This window comes from Carlito syrichta, unplaced genomic scaffold (genome assembly GCF_000164805.1).
Source record: "Carlito syrichta isolate Samal-C Ts95f unplaced genomic scaffold, Tarsius_syrichta-2.0.1 Scaffold303111, whole genome shotgun sequence".
Taxonomy (NCBI): domain Eukaryota; kingdom Metazoa; phylum Chordata; class Mammalia; order Primates; family Tarsiidae; genus Carlito; species Carlito syrichta.
In genome coordinates this window covers 1,649,848-1,656,093 of record NW_007247207.1, presented here as the reverse complement: position 1 = coordinate 1,656,093, position 6,246 = coordinate 1,649,848, and the positions used below count along the sequence as shown (strand labels likewise).

Here is a 6,246-nt window from a genome sequence, read left to right as displayed (position 1 = left end):
GAAAGCAGTGTGGTGATTCCTAAAAGCTGTAAAATTTGACCCTCCATATGACCCTGCAATCCCCCTACTGGGAATATATCCCTGAAGAACACAAATCACTCTATAAAAAAGATACCTGCACACGTATGTTTATCGCAGCATTGTTCACAATAGCAAGAACCTGGAAACAACCATGCTGCCCATCAAAAGAGGACTGGATTAAAAAAATGTGGTACATATACACGATGGAATACTACGCAGTCATAAAAAAGAACAAAATCATGAATTTCGCTGCAACCTGGATGGAGCTAGAGTCTATAATATTGAGTGACCTCTCACAAAAACAAAAATCTGAATATCACATGTTCTCACTCATATAATGGACCTTGAACATCCAACGCAATACTATAAGAAAATGACTGATGGTACTGGGAAACTATGGGGGGGGAGGGGGATGGGATTAACAGTAGCAAATATCTGTCGGGGGATGGGAAAACACGTCTTATCTACAGGGTGCCTGAATGAAACGTCATTGTACACCTAACCCTTAACAGTACCCCACAAAACCATAATAAAAAATACTGATTAATGAAAAAAAAAAAAAATAAAGACCCTCTTAAACTTTCAAAAAAAAAAAAAAAAAAAGAACCAGCTGGGGTATATTTTCCCTTACCTTTTTGAGACAGATAAAAGTCACCAGGTTCTTCTCTCTTTATCTTTAGATGCTGACAGGTTAAAGAGAAAATTTTCTGATTTGCATTAGCAAAAAAAGGCATGAAGTATGGTATCATTTCTGAAGGTTTCAAAAGAACCTCCTTGATACAGATGAAAATTAGGTGGTCATTGTTAACAACAACAAAAAGGATCACAAAAGGCATCTATGTTTTTGGAAATAAACCAAATGTTCTCTAGCACTCTTATCAAAAGAGGCAAGTCAGCACCATAGTTAAGCACCTGGGTTTCTCCAGTTGAAATGGTTCACTTCTGTAATCCCAGCAATTTGGGAGGCAGAGGGGAGAGAATTGCCTGGTCTCAGGGGTTAGAGACCAGTCTGGGCAACTTGGTGGGACCTCATCTCTACAATAAATTTTAAAAATAGCCAGGTGTGTTGATGCATGCCTGTAGTTCCAGCTACTTGGAAGGTTGAGGTGGAAGGATCGCCTGAGCCTAGCAATTCTAGGCTGCAGTGGTCATGAGCATGCCACAGCACTCCAGTCTAGGTGACAGAGTGAGACTCTGACTCAAAAAAAAAGAATCTGGGTTTCAATCCTTGCTCTACCTTCTACTGGCTATGTGGCCTTGGATAAGGTAGTCTCTCTGTATCTCAGTTTCCTCAACTGTAGAAAACAAAATACAGTTGACCCTTAAAACACACTGGGATCAGGGGAATTGACCCTGTGCAGTGGAAAATCCATGTATAACTTTTGACTCCCCCAGAAACTTAACTACGAATGGCTTATTATTGACTGAAGCCTTACCAATAACATAAACAGTCGATCCACACATATTTTGTATGTTATATATATTATATACTGTATTCTTACAATAAAGAGAGCTAGAGAAAAGAAAATGTTATTGCAGAAGTCTGAGAAAGAGAAAATACATTTACTATTCATTAAGTGGAAGTGGATCACCACAAAAGCCTTTATCCTCATCATTTTCATGTTGAGTAGGATGAGGAGGAAGAGGAAGAGGAGGGGTTAGTCTTGCTGTCTCAGGGATGGCAGAGATAGAAGAAAATCCATGTCTAAGCGGAGCCTCACAGTTCAAATCTGTGTTGTTCAAAGGTCAACTGTATCTACTCTACAGAGCTGGGCAAATTAAATGTGTTGATGCATGTGAAGCATTAGACAGTGCCTGACATTTAGAAAGTGCTGAGCACACAGAAGTTGTTGATGATAATAACAGTGATTATTCCACCTCATCAGACATTAAACAACTGCTAGGCAATGGGTTCCCACATATCTCTGCTACCATGCTCAGTGAACATGAACATGAAAATGTATTTTTTAATGTACACATTAGCTTTTCCCTCCTCTTTGTTCCTTTCATTAAGTTTTGATATTTACCTTCCTTTACTTTTAATAACTTTTATTTTTTTGAGTCAGGGGTCTCACTCGGTTGTCCAGGCTGAAGTTCAGGGGCATAACCATGGCTCACTGCAGCCTCAACCTCCTGGGCTCAGGTGATCCTTCAGCCTCAAACTCCCAAATAGTTGGGACTACAGGCATGTACTACCATGCCTGGCTAATTTTTTTGTAGAGATGTTACCCAGGCTGGTCTTGAACTCCTGGACTCAGGCAATCTTTCTGCCTTGGCCTCCCAAAGTACTGGGATCACAAGTCAGCCACCATACCCTGCCCTTTTAATGCTAACAATTTACAAACTGAGCCACAAATCTGCTTAGAGACTGTGGTCAGGAGAATGCATAGCAGGTCTTGGATTCTGCCTCTTTGGATGAGAGAGGGACAGCTGCTTCTAGAGATGGCGTGGCTAGCAAGACAGCCCAGGCTCAGCACATCAGCCATTCAGACATCTGTTCTGCAATTTCTCAGTCACCTTTACAGGATGCGTAGGGTTTAGGCTTCTTGAGCACATCAAAATAATTCTTTACACATTTATTAGACGAGACAAAGAGGTAGCTGGAGCGTGTTATGTGTGGTCACATGTTTTCTAAATGATTAATACGACTTTCACAGTAATCACCATCAGTGGAGTGAGGAATAGATTCTACCTGTTTTTCTTAAAGTCATATGAAGAAAATAAGCTAATCATTTTATTGGGCACTTTTTTCCTTTCAAATATCCCCCAGGTGATTGATTTCATAGGTACTTTGAAAATTGTTTCTGGAAAGTTTTGTTTTAGTGACGAGTTTTGTTTTTTAAGTCTTTGATTACAGCTTTTTTTTTTCTTTTCTTCTCCCTTCTCCTTAGTGTAGTATTTATGATACATTTCACTGAAAGCAAAGAAATGGGGGAAGGGGGTGTTGGAATTCTAATTAATTAAGAAAATAAGAATAAGAATGCATTATGCATTTGGTCAAAATATATTTTCTGTATCATGAATAAAATTCACAAAGAGGTTGATATTTATAAATCAATATGGAGTAAACATTAAATAGCTAAAAAAGAAATGAAGGAAAAAAAGTATAGCCCTATTCATCCAGAGAGCTCTTGGAACTGGAGAAATGCTTTTATCAGAGTTTGAGTTTTAGGATGCATGGGAAAGCCAGAGAGAAAAGTGAGGTTCTTCTGTAGTCTGTCTTTCTCCACAGACATGACAAAAGCTTGACACTGCCCCCTCCAGATGCCAGAGGAGACATGGCATCTGAGGTAGAACCTCTTCTCTTTAGGGTCCTATCAAGAGTCCTGCCAGCTTCATTTCCCCTGACGCACTTTTTTGTTTAAGAGGATGCACCATCAGTAAGTAATTTGATTTTCACCTGAATCACTGTAGTTGCAGAGCCTGGATGAAACTGATCTTTCTGCCTTTGGAGAAGGAATCTGTCTGCCTGCCTGCAAATAACAATTGTTTCAGCCTCAGCTATGCCCAGTTGATTTCAAACTAATGCTATTTGTGGAAAATGACAGCCTACAGCCAAGTGAAGGATGGAAAGAGGAAAGAAGAGAGGGATGATTTTTGGGAAATTTCCACAAATGCCTATGCTGCTGTTAGAAGAGCTTCATGTTGTTAATTAAAGCCATTAGTCCTGGGAAGGGCAGACTCTTTAAGCTGCCTGGAGCAAACGAGAAGATAGATGTTATTCAGGCAATCACTGATGTCATCTCTATCTGCCAGGCGTGGCTTGCTAGCAAATAAAGTGGGGGGCTGGAACAATAAGTGAGTGCTTTCCTCATCTCAGAGGAGGCAAACGTTTTTTCGGTGCTTCAGGAGAGAACAAAGTCTGTATTGTATATTCTTATTTTTCTCACGAGGATGACTACTTTTAAATTGAAACATATGAAATTAATAATATTTGATTATTTTATATGCAAAATGCCAATTCAACTCATACATGTAAACACAGAGGTTTTCCAGTTCAAAACAGGGATTCTGCCACCTCATGTTCATATCTGGGCTTGCCAACGGGCCAAGGAGCCAAGACCTCATAGATCAGAGGTCACCAAGGAGCAGCCTGCACAGAGTTATGACCCACAGAGCAACAGTCACTTTGGCACACACATAATTGACTTAAAAAAAAATCAGTTGCCAGCATTTTAAAACTCCCCAGATTTCATATCCCTCCTAAAAATCCATTTGGCAACAGTGTGCATGCCCACAGGACTTATGGTAGGAGCTGGCTGATGTGAGTAGGGGCTGCGTACTCAAGGACAGGACATGTGTTCTCTACGTTTATCAGCATTGTAAACCTCACTGGATTTGTTTTCCACCTGGCCCAGAAGGGCTTTTCAGTACCAGGTTAACTAAGTGAATCCATGTTTGTGTGTCCTCACCCAGAATGCCAAAGCCTACAATCGAAGTATCGAAAGGCGGATGATATTCTGGCTGGCCAACCGGGAACCCTCTTCCCTCTCTGCAGTGCAGTCTCCCTCTCCCTAGTCTTTTGGAGAAGGTTCACTTGGTTACAAGGACCAGATGGGTGGAAAGGAGAGAGAAAAGACAGAGAGCACAGTTGGAAGGCAGTGTCTATAGCAATCTCACAAGCAAGAACATGTTTTCAAGGTCTCCACAGATGGAATTCTACGACCTCTCTCTACAACTTAGTCTTAATGCTGAGCAAGCTTCATGGTCAGGAAATTCTGCCATAAATAACCCAAATCCCTCATGCAGCTTAAACCCATTTCCTCTTACTCGCTGCTCACTGGAGACGGGGAAATAGCTGGTCACTGTTTCCTGCACCAAGTTTTTTGTCAACTGGATGATTGGATTCTGGCTTTGGACCGCTGTCATAATTAGGAGTCTGACCGGTTCCATATTATGCTGTCTGCAAAAGCATGTAAAATGGGAAGATAAAATTTTGAGCATGCTGTGCTTCAGAAATGTGCCATCAGGGGAACACAGTCCCTTGTCGTGTCACCAGGCTGTTCACAACTTATAAATTTGTGAATATGAGATTTCTGCATGGAGAAACAACATGTTTTTCCGAGTCTAGCTCTGCAGTGTGAGCATAACATCAAATACTGCAGTATATAAATGCCACCAACAATAGGAACACACAGAGGCAGCATGGAACCCTGGTATCCAAGGCCACGCCTTCACAATAAAAGAGAAGATTAGAGTGACGTCGCATAACCAAAGGGTTTGCGCCTTCAAATCTCTTAGCTAACTTTGTCTTACGTGTCTGATTTATCAACCTTGGTTTTCTCTATGGTTATGTGATGTCACTCCAGTCTTCTCTATTATGGGGAAGACTTGGGCCTGGATATCAGGATTCCTTGCACCCTATTGCAATACCTCCTGAATGTGCCAGTAGCTCAGTTTCTCACAACATATAGCATACAGACACCACCAATTGCCTACTAGATACTACTCACCCCTTTTTGGCTTTTAGCAGAACCCAAACCAAGGTCAAACCTCAGGCAATTGGGCAAGTCAATCTGGACAATTTTACTTTTTCTTTTCCCAAGTGCCTTTGCAATTATGGTGGTCATGAGATCCAGTCCTGTCAGTGAGATGTAGGGAAGTTGCTGGGGTTGGGGGAGAGTTCTTTTGAATATGCTTTTGTTTTCTTTATAAAAAGGATATAGGTAGCTGTCACTACTTCCACCTGGTTCCTAATGTGAACATGGTTCTGATGCCAGGAACAACAGCGGCTATCTTAGCATTGTAAGGCAACAAGTCAACAAGCAAAAGATGGAGGAGCAGAAAGAAAGCAGCAGCATGAGTTCTTGATGACACTGTGGGGTGGCTGAACAAATGTCAGCCTCTACCAACCTCTAAACCTCTTGGTTCATCAAGAAAATAAAAATCTCAAGCAACTGTTAACAGGGTTTGCCATTACCAATAGCCAAAAAATTCTTAACTTATCTATTGAGTTCATATCATAGTCCTTTTTCCATATTGTGTCAATAATGTCACTATCGTTCCCCAAATCCTCCAGGCTCAAAACATTGAGTTATCTTTGGATACGAAGGACAGATAAGGCATCCATCTCCATGTCCTGTCAATCCATTCAAAATGTCTCAATAAAATCAATAAGGATATGCACACAAATACTTATGACAGTGTTTATATTAGCAAAAAATAGAAAAGCTCTTAATTGGCTGGCAAAGACAAATCATGAAAAATAATAGATAGAAAATGAAA

The 6,246-nt window shown here is 40.7% G+C and overlaps 1 protein-coding gene across 1 annotated transcript in view; it reads right to left on the bottom strand.

Annotated features, from left to right (window-relative positions):
• Positions 1-5,602, bottom strand: part of SGPP2 (sphingosine-1-phosphate phosphatase 2) — a 109,705-nt gene extending 104,103 nt beyond the window's left edge. Inside the window, exon 1 of the mRNA XM_008057709.2 lies at positions 5,461-5,602. The gene's annotated coding sequence lies outside the window, so the exon portion shown is untranslated. The remainder of the gene's footprint in view (positions 1-5,460) is intronic.
• Between the last annotated feature and the right edge of the window lie 644 nt (positions 5,603-6,246).